The sequence below is a fragment of the Myotis yumanensis genome, unplaced genomic scaffold, assembly GCF_028538775.1.
Source record: "Myotis yumanensis isolate MYYU_CA2020_CCGP unplaced genomic scaffold, mMyoYum1.0.hap1 SCAF_1, whole genome shotgun sequence".
In the NCBI taxonomy this organism is placed as follows: Eukaryota; Metazoa; Chordata; class Mammalia; order Chiroptera; family Vespertilionidae; genus Myotis; species Myotis yumanensis.
Window position 1 is genome coordinate 173,197,778 of NW_027223752.1, and position 15,420 is coordinate 173,213,197.

At 46.2% G+C, this 15,420-nt stretch overlaps 1 protein-coding gene across 1 annotated transcript in view; it reads left to right on the forward strand.

The window, feature by feature from the left end:
- TSPAN5 (tetraspanin 5) overlaps positions 1 to 15,420 on the forward strand; it is a 169,970-nt gene that overhangs the window by 1,042 nt on the left and 153,508 nt on the right. The window lies entirely within an intron of this gene.

A 15,420-nucleotide genomic window follows, 5' to 3' on the forward strand; every position in this document is an offset into this window, starting at 1 on the left:
CGAGCTCGTCCCCTTCGGCTGGAAAGCGCTCCTTTCGCGTAATGGACTGGCCAGCGGGCGCGTGCGGTGGATGGATTTATTTCTCTGTGTCTGACTGGATAATAAGAGCCCCGTCAACGTTTGTTTCCGTGGGTTCGTGCCTCTCACCCTCGTCCTCCTTTTTTAAAGGAGTGACATCCGAGCGGGCCGTTTGGGGGGGAAATGCAAAGGAGAAGGGGTGCGAGACACGTTTTATTGGGGATACGGACAGAGCCGATGATTGAACGCAAGAGTGGACGCAAGATGCTCTGCTGGCGCTCCCATGTGCCGGACACCTATTGTAATGAGGCTGGGACGCCTGCTCTTTTGTTTTGTTTGGGTTCCTTTCCTTCATCTCACAAACGTGTTCAGCAACCAGACAAAGCGTGCGCTAGGACCAGGGTGAAACGGTTCGAGGACCGTGCTATTTTGCCTCGCCATCCCAGCCCATCCTCACTGGGCACTCCCCCTGCCCTATGGGAAGTAAAGATGGTGGCTGTCTGGGGGGGCGATTCTCCAAGTTGCTGTTCTTTGTAGGTTCAGTGTGAACAAAACAGTCATGCAAAGGCGCGATCAATAACAATCCACAGCTGTCAGAACACACGGTGTATTTATGTTGATTCCCTTTAATTTTGCCCATTTGCTGTAAACATATACATCTGTGAGAATAGTTATCAATACAGCTCTTTGTATTTTTTTTTTCTACCACACAATTACCAGGCTGTTTTTTTATTTTCTATAGGAGTATCTTGCATTGGTCATACAGGTTTTGCAAAAGGAAATGGAAGGGATTGGAGACCACTCTGTGTCAGCATGCCATCTGTCCTCAGAACTGACAAAGATAATGAGGGACACGTGAATACATATCATATGCAGTCATTCACAGCACTTTATCATTATTTTTTGCCAGCGATTCTACACTATTTCTGTTAGCAGTCACCCCCTCCCCACAAACACTGCTACAGATATATGAAGACGAAATTATTTTCTTGCTTTGCTTTTTATTCCCCACCCTCCCCTCCCAGCTGGGAGTGTTTAAAAGTGATGGGTAGTGACATTTCTGAGTGAGGTGTTTTGATTTTATCTGAACTCTAAACTTCTTGACTTTGAGAGTCAGGGACTAGGAAACTGGGACCGGACCCTATTGGAGTAGTGAGCCTGGGCCTCTGGATTGCACTTGAACACTTCCCGAAGTTGCACATTTTGGCTGCCAGGCAACAAAAAGCACCCAGGGACTTTCTCTGCAGTTTCATAGCAGGAGGTAAAAGAGAAATAAAGGGACTTGGGCCTGCTTCCCTGGCAGCTTAGTATAATTCTGTACAGTGTACAGAGGCAAATTCAGTATTTTCTGTGGATTAGCATGTAGCAAAACCTGTGGAATTGTGGAGATCTTCAAAGAGTTGCAGAGCGTTAGCATTGACAGTTCTAGGATAGAGCCACATCTTCTCTGATTTTGAAGGTCGTCATCTCTGGGGGGAGTTTTATGGGAAGCCTGAAAGCAGAGGTAGGCTTTGGAACTAACAGAGTTGCCCAAGGCAGAACTGTTACATAGATGCCTTTGTTATAATGGCCCTTCGCTCACCTCTGCTTTCTGTTCACTCTCTTCCTCCTTTCTCTGCCTAAAGCTTTTCCACTCAGATCCCCTCCCCCTCCCCCCAATCCTGCTTTCTGCCTCAGAATTACCCCATACTTAAGTCTCCCAGGTTGTCAGTACCCTGGTCTCTAGTGGTGATCAGCAGGAAGGCAGCCCTGATATTTGATGAAAGTAATTCAAACTATGATGTTAGTGGCTGAAGAATTGGAGCCAGTCACCTGGCAGCCTTCATCTGTAAAGCTGCACACCTGTGCTCTCTGCAGAGTCATCATCCTGTGACGCCAGAAAGAGCAGACTCGCGCAGCTAGGAAGAAGAGATTGACAACAGAGAGCATGCTATCCTAATCTTTCATGTTCATGCTGTGAAATGCTAGAATAAATTTGAAATACATTGAAGACATTTGGAGGTAAAATTCTGGTAAAACAAAAGTTGAAAATGTAGTCACACGGGCACTGAGTTTGGTTCTCTTGCTAACGACTAGTGTGACTCCTTGCTGCTCAGTTAACTGCCCTGGGTCTCAGTTTCTCAGCAGTTGAAATGAAGGAACTGGACAAGTTTTAAGGTTCTTCCTAGTTCTGAAATAGAATGAGTCCATTGAGTTCCAATATGCTGGGGAAGAAGAATAGTAGAGGCGGGTATTAATATGTGCTGAAAGTAGCATATATTGGATGTTTGTTAAACTATTGACCTTTTCTCCTACTGAGACTTGTCTGAAGATCAATTTTATTATTCCATTTCTTCCTCAAAGTTTCTTTCATTAAAAAAATCTTTTAAAAATTTCTTCTCATCTTATTCACTTTTTGGTATAGTATACATTTCCCTCCCCTCCCCCCCCCCCCCCCCCATAGTCACTGTGAATCTCAAATGTAGTCCCATGAGTCATTAAATATATTTTTATTATTAGAGTTAGAGTTTCATGTACAAAATCTGAATCCTTGTATAAGACAGTTGTAATGATGTTCTGAGTAACAAAGTCAACATCTTGTACAGATTCCTTTCTCATTAGGTATCACAGGGTGGTGGTGGGGGAATCTTATTTTCCCTATTTTATATCGCAAGAACTCGAGCCTGAAGGGAATTGATGCTATTGAGGGTGTCACCATACTAGGACATTTCTCAGAAAACCCTGAGGCCACTTAGGGGCGAGGTAGGGAAGAAAAAGGGAGCTTTGTGTTACAGTTGCTGCTTTTGGGTACTGAGCCCCCATGGCCCATTGCCCACCATTAATAGATATTTTGCTCTGGACCCTTTTGGATTTCTGGCTGTAATTCTGAACTCTTCCTAGGCAAGTAAATTATCTCCATATTCTCGCTCTCTATTGCTACATAACACAAAGCCCCCCAAATTAGCGGTGTAAAGCAGACCTTTATTGTTAACACCTGACAGTTCTGTGATTGGCCCAGCCTCATCTGGGCAATTGGCATTTTCCATCTCTCTTGCGGTTGTAGTGAGATGTAGCCGGGGCTGGAGTTACCTGAAGACTCAGTTGCGGGAGGGGGATGCCTTGCTGAGCGCTCAGCCAGGGTTGTTGGCTGGAGGACTTACACGTGGCTTCTTCTGGTCTCTGAGAATGGAAGAAGCTTCCAGGTGGTTAACGCTATACCTGGAACCGGCCCACTGCCACTTTCATCTATTTCACCGGTTACCAGCGGTTCTCAACCTGTGGGTCGCGACCCCTTTGGGGGTCAAACTGCCCTTTCACAGGAGTCGCCTAAGACCATGGGAAAACACATATATAATTACATATTGTTTTTGTGATTAATCACTATGCTTTAATTATGTTCAATTTATAACAATGAAAATACATCCTGCATATCAGACATTTACATTACGATTCATAACAGTAGCAAAATTACAGTTATGAAGTAGCAACGAAAATAATTTTATGGTTGAGGGTCACGACAGCATCAGGAACTGTATTAAAGGGTCGCGGCATTAGGAAGGTTGAGAACCACTGAGTTAAACCATGCATGGAGCCTGCTCAAGTTCAAGAGGGTGAAGAAAGGGATTCCATCTTTTGATGGACAGGTGTTTAGGCTGAGTGGGTTGTGGCCATCTTTGGCAAATGCAGTCTGCTGTACTGAACCTTAACTTCTTGTTTATAAAGGGATGGTAACATTATCTAATGGAGCTATAAATTGAAGGAGTCGATGTGAAAATGTATTACCAAGCACAGTGTCTCAATATTTAAAGAATGGTGAATATCATGCGTGTTATTATCTCCAGGTTTCATACTAGTCCCATCGTGGGCTTTACAATTTCTAGAATACCTGAGCCTGGTGGTACGTTGGCATCATTACTCCCAGGTGATGATGATGACCCTTTGGATAGAAAGGAGATGAAGGGAATGGATTCTGTAGATTTAATTATCACTTTTTAGAAAAAAAGCCTCATGGATCAGTGGAAGCCTTGAAAGACTTGGGAGAACCGAGTCACTTTTCTCTTCTCTTTGCTGTACAAGGATTGGAACAGCCTTGGGTACGTGAGGCCAAATTCTCTTTGATGTGCTTGCAAATACTACATTATGCCTTTAAGTGGAGGTTTATCCTGGGTTGATGGCAGAATGTTGTACCTAATTTGTTTCCACAGGGCTTAAATGCAGAGAGGAGAGAGAGTTAAGGAACCTTGGGGGGGCATCAAGTAGGAAGCCTTGCCTTATGATTCACTATAAATTGTAAGATGTTCTGGAATGATGATACATCAGCAGTTTATAAGTCATAATTTTTGCTTTAATTTGCTAGACATCTGTTAGCTTCGATGGCAACCATATGGGAGTCTAAATTGCCTTTTGAATTACAGGGAGATGGTAGGAAGAAAGCTAAATATGGTTATGAAAGTGTCATATGGGAAACGTGAAAGAAGGGTGAACGGACCTCAGCGGGGGAAGCCACGGAAGACGGGCGGACTTGCCTGGTCTGGTGGCTCACTCCTGGGTCAGTGAGAAGGCACTGAAGCAATCTCACTTGATGACATGCCTGGAAGATTGAAATGAAGCCAAGGGGAAAAGTTGGAAAATCAAATCATGTTCCACCCGCCATAAAACTGCCAACGGGAGCTCATTGAGGTGGATCGCTCTGTCTTAATATGGCCACAGGAACAGTTGGTCCCTGGTAGAGGGTAAAAGCCACCTGTGTTTAAACAGAGCTTTATAATTACCATGTCTTCTAAGCATCTCAAAGCATCTAACAAGCATATTGTGACAGGTGAAGAAGTTGGAGTACAGAGATGTGAAGTGACTTCTGAGGCGATGAAGAACATGTCAGCGTTCACTTAGGGAGTGTTAAGTCTCTTCCAGTGACTATAGCCCTGGCTTCTCCTGTGAAACTTATTTTAGAAGATGCCTGCTATTTTAAAGTAAAACATCAAGTTACTTACATCTGTTCATAATGGAAAAGTGATAAAGTTTTTGCATATGCCTCAATTAACACCACCCACAAGCACAATAATGCTAGGATGAAATGTAAAGAGTGTGATAGAAAAATAAACTCTTGCGTCATCTATTAAAAATTCATAAAAGAAAATTGGAGCATTAAAGACAGTGTTCTTGATTCACATGCCTCTTTCTATATTAACACTGGGGATGACTGTCTTAAAATCTCTAACTTCCAAATCATTGTACTTCACTGCATTATTAGGGCCTCAGTTGTAGGGACTGTGTCTCAGTCATTTTCATATGCCCGGTGTCCGGTACATTGTCTGAAACACAGTAGGTGTTTAATAAGTTTGCTGAATGAAGGAATTATGAAATCATTGGAAAGTACATAGGTGTCATCTCCTCTAACTTCCTATTCAGTGAAGCATTTCCTCTTTAACATCCCGCCAAACCTTCTAAGGAGGGGTCTGTTTTCGGACCACTTTAATCGTTAGAGTTTCATCTATCCTCACACCAGATGTAATCTCTTTCTCTGTCATTTCTATCCTCCTAACTTACTGTTGTTTTTATTTTGAAATACTCTCACACCTATAGAAAAATTGCAAGTTGTACAGTTTGTTTTTATCCAGAATCACTTGAGAAAAAGTTGCTAGTATGATGGCTATCGCACCACTTTAGTGTGTAGTTTCTGTAACTACACAGCCACAGCACGGCCATTGATACAGCACCATCATCTAGTCCAGCGGTTCTCAACTTGTGGGTCGCGACCCCTGTGGCGGTCGAACGACCCTTTCACAGGGGTCACCTAAGACCATCCTGCATATCAGATATTTACATTACGATTCATAACAGTAGCAACATTACAGTTATGAAGTAGCAAGGAAAATAATTTTATGGTTGGGTCACAACATGAGGAACTGTATTTAAAGGGCCAGAAGGTTGAGAACCACTGACTAGTCCTTAGGCCTCATACATGTTCCCAGTTGTTCAATCAGGTCTTAGGAAGCTCTGTTAGCCCTTCACTGTCAGGATCTTGCCACTTTTAAAGATGATAATCCAGTTATTTGGTACAATGTCCCTCAGTCTGGGCTCGCCTGCTGTCTCCTTATTCTTAGATTCAGCTGTGCGTCTTTGGCAGGAAAATTACAGAAATGATGCTGCGTTTGTACTGTTGCATCCCATCAGGTGGCCCTGATTTTTGTGTTCCCCACTGCTGGTGATGGTCACTTGATTAAAGAGCTATCTGCCATTCTTCTCCACCAAAAAAGTTACTTACTCTTTACCCTTTTTTGGTAATTTTGTGGCAAGTTACTTTGAAACTGTAAATAGCCCATTCCTCATCAAGTTTTGGATCTATTAACTTATTTGCATCAGCAAGAACTTATTCTTTTCTCCCCCCCGCCCCCAGTGTGTTTTAAGTACACTGTTACTCTCGTCACTTACTTTGATGTTCCATTTGGTCCTGGTGTGGCATCAGTGGCAGTCTTTTCAGGCAAATACTACATTATTACACATAATAATCCTCCTGTGCCCTTTAACTCCATCATTTTTTGAGTACGTCTTTGTTTTCTGGCAGAACAGGATGTTCCAAGCTCATCTTGTAGTTCACTGGTGTCATCTGTTTTGTATCAGCCATTTCTCCAAGGAGCCCTGGTTCCTTTGAGTGGAGAATGGCATTTAGAAGCCAACATCTGGTTGTTAAGTGTGCTCATGGCTAGGAGGGTATCACCACCCTGGGCTCTCTCAGTGGACAGAACAAAGGAATGTGTGTATGCATATATACATCTTCACACATACATACATGTACACCTTTGTTTCTATATTTAGTTATACATTTTAGAAACCAAAAGTTCACAGTGACACCTCAAATCCCTGTCTGATACCACAAGGTTATTTTATGTTTTTCCTTTTCCATATGTATAACTACTTTCTTTGACAATGAGATTCCTGGCTCTTATTACTCTTAGCAATTCACTAAGTTGATAAAGCTCCTGTATGTATCCGGTCTTCCCTTGCTGCCCCGTCCCGCACATGGCTGCCTTCCTTACCTGCTGGTGCTCCAACATGCTGTGCCACAACCCCACCCCCCAGTGTGAACACCCTTCTCACTCTGACCAGGCTGTGATCTCCACCTCTGGGCTTCCACATCCCTCCCGTTGCCAGTCCCTGAACAAAGGCCCACCATGCTTGGTTCCCAAAAATGGCTTCAGGACTGAGTTTTTCAGGAAGGAGAAGGGGCATGGCATAGGTTATACATGTGTAATACAAAATAAGACTAATCTCCCTTTTCCATAGCCCTTCATTATTTAAAGACTAGAGGCCTGGTGCACGAAATTCATGCATGGGTAGTGTCCCTATGTCTGGCTGGCGATCAGGGCCGATTAGGCCCTTCTGACTGCTGGCCGGGGCTTTCCTTTCAGCTGCTGGCCAGGGCCTCCCTTTCCCCGCTGTGGCCCATCCTTCATTCTGTGCCACCCCCTGGTGGTCAGTGCACGTCATAGCGAGCGATCGAACTCCTGGTCTCCCAGTCAAACTCCCGAGGGGACAATTTGCATATTAGGCTTTTATATATATAGATAGCTATTATGTCATTCCTAAACCTGTTTTATTTCTTTGAAAGCTCTTAGTTTTCCATGTGCTTTTCATTTATTATTTCCAGAATTGTTCTTTGCCCTGGTCATGGGACTCTGCTTGTGGTCCCATTTGGATACACCTCCATTAATGTAGCAATGACAGTGGAACACAGTGGGCTGTTACCCTCCCCTCCTCTCCCCCTCCCCCTCGTTGGACCTGGAGGCAGAAGCCTCTGCTACTGCCTGGTTTATCTTTAAGTAAGGTACTCTCACGGGGTAGTTCCCCACTTGCTCACCTGCAGAATGGGGAAAATAATTCCAATAGCTCGCAGAGTTGTTATCCAGTGAGATGATGCACGTGAAGGTGCTTTGTAAGAGGTAAACCTCTTAATACCGATAGTATGTAGTTATTAACCCAGGTGACACAGCACATGTTCCCCTGCTTTCCCTGTCAGTCAGAGGACATTGTTGGCTTAAGTTGACTTTCTAGTGCAATGAAACGTTCCCCTCTTTTTTTTTTTTTTTTTTATTTGAGAGAGAAACATTGATTTGTTGTTTCACCCATTCATGCATTCATTGGTTGACTCCTATATGTACCCTAACCAGGGATTGAACCCACAACCTTGGCGTATGGGACGACACTCTAACCAACAGAGCTACTCAGCCAGGGCCTTCCCCTCTTTTTCAAGTGAACTTCTGTTAAACCCATCTCCCTAGGCCAGTGGTTGGCAAACTGCGGCTCTCGAGCCATATGCGGCTCTTTGACCCCTTGAGTGTGGCCACGAAGTTTCAATCGCACTGTACGTGCGCGCCTGCACATGGTATTTTGTGGAAGAGCCACACTCAAGGGGCCGCAGTTTGCCGACCACTGCCCTAGGCTAAGTGCTCATCAGAACTCTAATCCTCTAGTTCAGTCGTTGGCAAACTTCGGCTCGCGAGCCACATGCGGCTCTTTGGCCCCTTGAGTGTGGCTCTTCCTAAGCCTTAGGAGTACCCTAATTAAGTTAATAACAATGTACCTACCTATATAGTTTAAGTTTAAAAAATTTGGCTCTCAAAAGAAAGTTCAATCGTTGTACTGTTGATATTTGGCTCTGTTGACTAAGGAGTTTGCCCACCACTGCTCTAGTTAATTGAATTTAAATGTATTTAAACATCTAGATGTCTTATTCTGGGCCATTGGTTTTCAAATTGTGCTACGAGCAGCCTCAGGCTTCCTTGAGGTGTGCAGGGGCCTGGGTGGGAGTGTCTCTGACCTCTCTTTCCCCAGAAAAGGTCAGCCCTTAGGTTTGATACTTTGGGATACCAGGAAGGATTTTGCTTGGGGAAAAATAAGGGGGTCTACTGCTTAAGCAGACAATTGAAAACCACCATTCTAGCCTTCAGTTGTTCTTGAATCTTGATGGTCAAGGCATGTTTAAAAAGAATTATTTCTGGTATGGAACTTTCTCCTCTGCATGCATCCCTTTATGCATAGCAAGTCCCTCCCACTGACTAAGGGTGACTTCCGTAGGATTAGTTGATATTTCGCCCCTTTAGAGATATAGCAGCATACGAAATAAGTTGTTGGGACACTTCAGTCTTCCTAGCAGGGGATCTGATTCAGTAGGTCAGGATAGGGCCCTGGTATTCCTGGTTTTTGTTTGTTAAATCCCCGCAGGCGATTCTGATGCTTAGCCAGCGGAGGTGGAGAAGTCTGGCTTGTTTTTCCTGGCAGGCTGTGGCACCTCTTCCCATTGCTCTCCGAGGGGACCCTTCGCGTGGGGGAGCTGGGAGGGGGTGGTGCAGAGTTCTGACCCAAGGGTGGCTGATTTCACCAGCTCCTGAGGCTCATGTTCTTTGCTTATGAGAAAAAAAGTAATGTGGCCCACTTTATCCCTCATGGAATTTTTTATTAATCCAAAAATGCCAGTTTATTTTTAAATCTGAAAGCAAACCTAGAAACAAAATGAGAACATCGCTGCTAAAGAGAACCACCTGAGCTGAGTTTAGTACCCGAACAATTAGCATCATGGAGGGATAGGAGCTACTTATTATCCCACAGGAGCAAGGAAGCAGCAGGCACTTTGTCCTTTTGGACTTGCCCGTCCTGCACACGTCAGCGCGGTGGACTGGGCCTAAGCGCCACACAGCCAGCTGCTCTTCCTTCCAAAACCAGCCTCCGTGTCCAAGGTGCTCGCTTCGTAGCCTGCTTTTCCCCGGGGCTTCCAGGACCCTCGTTTTGGGGCTGGGAGAACGGGAATTGCTTTCTGCATCTCCACTGCAGTTTCATTGAGTGCACTGTGTGCTAATGCCGCAGTAGGGATGTTCCTTCCCTCATATATAATATATTTTTTAATTCTCACCTGAGGATATTTTTTCAGTGACTTTTAGAGAGAGTGGAAGGGAGAGGGAGAGACACACAGAGAGAAACATCGATGTGAGAGAGACACATCAATTGGTTGCCTCCCGCACGCCGGGACCCTTTAGTCTGCAGGCCGATGCTCTATCTATCCACTGAGGTAAACTGTCTAGGGCTCCTCATCTACAATTTTGCAGCACTATCACTGAGAGCAGATAGTAAAGCAAATACAGGAGACCCAGCCCTGCTATTTGTCAGTTTTCTTTAGAAAGAAAAGTTTCAATATAGAATATTCAGAGTATGAACAGTGAATTTTCCTACTATTTTCTTGATGTCTTCCTTTCCCTTACCCCCTTAAAAAATAAATTAGGTATTTGATTATGGCTGGGCTCCTAAAAGAAATACAATTTTGAATAAAAATCGAAATTATCTCTCTGAGATGTTTTACTGGGCGCAGAGTCATCATCACTATGAAACACACACACAAATAAACCCCAAATGGCATATGAACCCTGTGGTTAGCACTCTGATGTTATCTGTATGTACATAAAGGATCATTAATTGTGAAATGCAGTGTATAATTTTTTCAGTAATGTACTTACCAACCACAATAACAAAATAGTATTTGGAAATGGGTGACAAAACGTCACTGAAAATACACAGTGATAATCCAGAGCCTTCCAGCTACTATTTACAAGTTGGATGAGTATTACAAGGCATAGGGCTCTTCTGACTTGTTGAAAATTTTTTCTAAATTATACTTGGCATGAAGGCTCAAATCTCTAAAAATCTGGAGGGAACAGCTGGTGCTCTAATAAATATTCAGGCCAGCTATTTTAATGTTTCGTACTTAATTAAGTAGTCCCAATAAAAGGGATACCTGACTTAAGCATTTCTCAAAGTATACTGTTTTGCTTCCAACAAAAATTTCCCCCAACTGTTAATATTTCCCCTGAAGCAGCCTTAAAACTCTATTCTGCCAAGTCAGTACTGTAGTTCTGATCACGGTTGAAGCATTTAATACCAAAAATTTGTTTTCCTGTCTTAAGATAGAGTTGGATCAGTATGGCCCAGCCTCGTAACTGTTGAAGACTCCACAGTCATTGGGCTTTTGGGAAAATTCTTTTTTGTTGTTGTTGTTGTTATTAATCCTCACCTGAAGATATGTTTCCATTGATCTTTTAGAGAGAGTGAAAGACAGAGAGAAACACATCTATTGGTTGCCTCCTGCGCACGCCCCGACCAGGGCCCGGGCTGGGGCGGAGCCTGCAACCAAGGTACGTGCCTTGACCGGAATCAAACTTGGGACCCTTTGGTCCACAGACTGATGCTCTATCCATTAAGCGAAATTGGTGAGGGTGGGGAAATATATATATAAAAAAAGAGGTAATATGCAAGTTAGCTGGGACACCATAACAGTCACGACCGGCTCAGGAGGAGGCTGCATGCGCAGATGAGCGGGAGGGGAATGCATGCACGGTGAGGCAAGCCACAGATGGCGCAGGCCCAGAGACGGAGGGCCTGCCCAAGCCGTCACGGCGTGGCTGGAGCAGGCCCGGAGTGGACACACTGCAGTGCACCAGCAGTCCCGCCTCTGTGCGTGAGCTGCAGAGGAAACACCTTTTCTGATCACTCTTTGGCTAAGCTCCCTGTATGTCACTCGCAGTGTTCTTGGTAATTTGGGTAATAAGAATCCAAGAAGGTCTAGGGTTTTTCCACCTCACTCCTGGAGGAAAAAAATGAAGGTCTGCTGCTGGAGGGGCTAAGAAATGTCATATCCTGCCCTAGCCGGTTTGGCTCAGTGGATAGAGCCTCGGCCTGTGGACTGCAGGGTCCGGGTTCGATTCTGATCAAGGGCATGTACCTAGGTTGCAGGCTCCTCCCTGGCCAGGGCCCAGGTCGGGGCTCATGCAGGAGGCAACCAATCGAAGTGTCCCTCTCACATTGATGTTTCTCTCTGTCTTTCCCTCTCTCTTCCACACTCTCTAAAAATCAATCGAAAAATATCCTCAGGTGAAGATAAAAAAAAAAAAAAAAAGAAATGTCATATCCTATGAAAGAGACATCTTGAAAATGCCTAAAGAAAGTTGTCATTTTTCCGTGGTGAAGGGACTGGAGTCAGTGTTGTTGAAAACACCTTGGCAGCTGTGGTGGCTGGCAGTGGCAGCAGCAGTGGGGTGATGAGGGTGGTGCCTTCCCCTGATCAGCCCGGTTGCCTCCCACAGAGGAAGGCCAGACTGCGGCTGTGGGGAGCGGGCCTAAGCTGTCAGTAGGACATCCCCTGAAGGCTCCCAGACTGTGAGAGGGGGCAGACTGGGCTGAGGGACCTCCCCCCACCATGCATGAATTTTGTGCACCAGGCCTCTAGTTCTTTATAAAGTACAGTATTAGAGAGTGAGAAAAGGTTCATCCTGATGTGGGCTTCCTAGTGCTCCTGGAACATGTAGGCAGGCAGAAGAGTCTGGTGAGAAGGAGTTTGGACTTTGAGTATGTCTGAATTTTTACCCAGCTCCTGCCCCAGGCTTAGACAAGGTTACTCACCCTGCCATTTGTCTCTTCTTCATCTGCAAAGTGGCATTCTTAGCTTTAGGGTTAATTAATGTTATTAATAGTAGTATTAAGACCTAACAACTATCTCAGAGTCATGAGGATTAGGGGAGTTAATATGTGAAAAGTGCTTAGATTCTGCAAGAGGTGTTAGCAATTATTATTCTACTAGGAGCCCAGTGCACGAAATTCGTGCATGCGTAGGGTCCCTCGGCCTGGCCGGTGATCGGGGCCAATCAGGGCCTTCCAGCTGCTGGCTGGGGCCTCCGTTCCCCAGCTGCTGGCTGCCAGCCGGGGCCTTCCTTCGTTCCTCGCCGCCCCCGGTGGTCAGCGCATGTCATAAGGAGCAATCGAACTCCCGAGGGGACACTTTGCATATTAGCCTTTTATATATATAGACTAGAGGCCCGGTGCACAAAAATTTGTGCACTCGGGGGGGAGAGGGGGTCCCTCAGCCCAGCCTGTGCCCTCTCGCAGTCTGGGACCCCTCAGGAGATAATGACCTGCTGGCTTAGGCCTGCTCCTGGGTGGCAGAGGGCAGGCCCAATCCCTAGGTGCAGCCCCTGGTCGGGCTCAGAGCAGGGCTGATTGGGGAGTTGGGGCGCCGCCCCCTGTCATGAACAGAGCAGGGCGGATGGGGAGGTTGTGATGCCACCCCTAGTCACGCTCAGGGTAGGGCCGATTGGGGGGTTGGGGCACTGCCCTCTGTCACACTCAAGGCAGGGTCGATAGGGAAGTTGCGGTGCCACCCCCTGCCACGCACAGAGCAGGGCCGATCAGGGGGTTGGGGCGCTGCCCCCTGTCACACACAGAGCAGGGACCATCAGGGGGGTTGGGGAGCTCCCCCTTGTCATGCACAGAGCAGGGTCAATCAGGGGTTTTGGGAGCTCCTCCCTGTCATGCACAGAGCAGGGCTGATCAGGGGGTTGGGGAGCTGCCCCCTGTCACACACAGAGTAGGGCCAATAGGGGAGCTGGGGCACCGCCCCCTGTCACATACAGAGCAGGGCCCATGGGGGGGGGGGTAGTTGAGGCACCACACCCTGTCACACTCAGGGCAGGGCCCATGGGGAGGTATGCTCTACCCCATCTCACATAGAGCAGGGCCCGTGGGGGGGTTGGGGCGCCGCCACTGTCACACACAGAGCCGCAGGGCAATCAGGGGGTTGGGGCGCTGCCCCCTGTCACACACAGAGCCACAGGGCAATCAGGGGGTTGGGGCGCTGCCCCCTGTCACACACAGAGCCACAGGGCAATCAGGGGGTTGGGGCGCTGCCCCCTGTCACACGCAGAGCCGCAGGGCAATCGGGGTTGGGACGCCGCCCTCTATCACCCACAGAGCAGGGCCGATCAGGGGGTTGGGGCGCTGCCCCCTGTCACTCACAGAGCCGCAGGGCAATCAGGGGGTTTGGGCGCTGCCCCCTGTCACACTGATCCCGGTGCCAGGAGGCCTCGTGGCTCCGCTGATCCCGCCCGGCAGGGTCACAGATCCGAGTCCCAGACTGCAGACAGCCTTGCCTGCTGCTGCCTGCCTTCAGTATGCAAATTAGCCACCATCTTGTTGCTTGAGGGTCGGGGTCCCCACTGGGGTGCCTGGCCAGTCTGGGTGAGGGGCTAAGGGCCGTTTTCAGGCTGGCGGGAGACTGAAGCTCCAGACCTCTCCTTTTTTTCTTTTTTTTTTTATTCTGGCATTTATTTACCTTCTATGGCTGTCACTGGAGCTGAGAGCCGGCTTTCTCTCTGAGGCTCGGCTGAAAGCAGGTTTCTGGCCTTTGTTTTCTGTATTCGAAACAATGTTGCGACTCCAGCTCTGAGATCCCGGCTGACTGACAGGAGTTTTCTGGAGTTTTGTTTATCTTCTGTAAATGTTACTATGTTTCCAACTGAAGCTCAGAGGCCGGCGGGGAACGTTGGAGTCCACAGCAAGCAAGCCTCCTGTTAGCTTCCAGCTGCCTGGCTGCCGGCCGCCATCTTGGCTGACAGTTAATTTGCATAAGGATACGCTGATTAGCCAATGGGAAGGGTAGCGGTCGTACGCCAATTACCATGTTTCTCTTTTATTAGTGTAGATTTTCCTCAACACCCGTAATTTCTATTTTTTTTCAGAACCATTAAAATAATCTTACATTGTAACATATATTATTTGTTCTCTGTAATGTTCTGCTTACATAAGTACATTCTCAAGGTAACTAAAGGGAAAAAGATCTAACATGTTCACAATGTTCTTTTCATCAAAATGAATGGCATGTGATTCTTATCATGGACACCAATCTCTGAGTTTGCATCTATTGTTTGTTGTTAATTTTCCCATTTTTCTTTACCCAGTTCGATACACTCTTCTTCACTTTTTTTTTTTTTTTTTTTTTTTGCAAAACCAAACTGTTTCATATTAATGTTTTGTACTGGGAAACATTTTATTAACATTTGTTAAACCTGGATATTCTGGAAATATCTAGATGGCTGTAACTATATATTTTTAGCTTCTATGATCTCATAAGTACTATGTATTTTGGTCATTGCTTTACTCTGTGTATTTGAAATTCCTTAGGTTTCAAAGGGTTTCATCAAGTCAGTGACTGTGTGTCCTTCTCATTGATGCACAGCCAGGATTTTGGCTGACCTACCTGGATCGTTGACTGAGTGAGTCACCCACCTTGGTAAATGAGTGGCTGCCTGGATTCTCCCCCGGGCATTGATGAGATGCACTGAGCGCTGTGCTCCTTTGCCTCCACTACTGTCACCTGACGCAGGAGACCCAGGTTGTCCTATTTCTGAGCATAATCTCTCTCACTGCACTCAACTCTGGGAGAAAAAGCCAGGGCATGTTAACTGAGTTGGTGCAAGGAGCCTTGTCACTCATTCTCATGCAGAAAGTGTGCAGAAAACCCCAGCCCTAGAAGGTGGAAGGATGAAGGGGAGGGCTGAGTAGAATTTCACTATAGTATTTGTTGGTAAAACGAATGATGTATGTGTC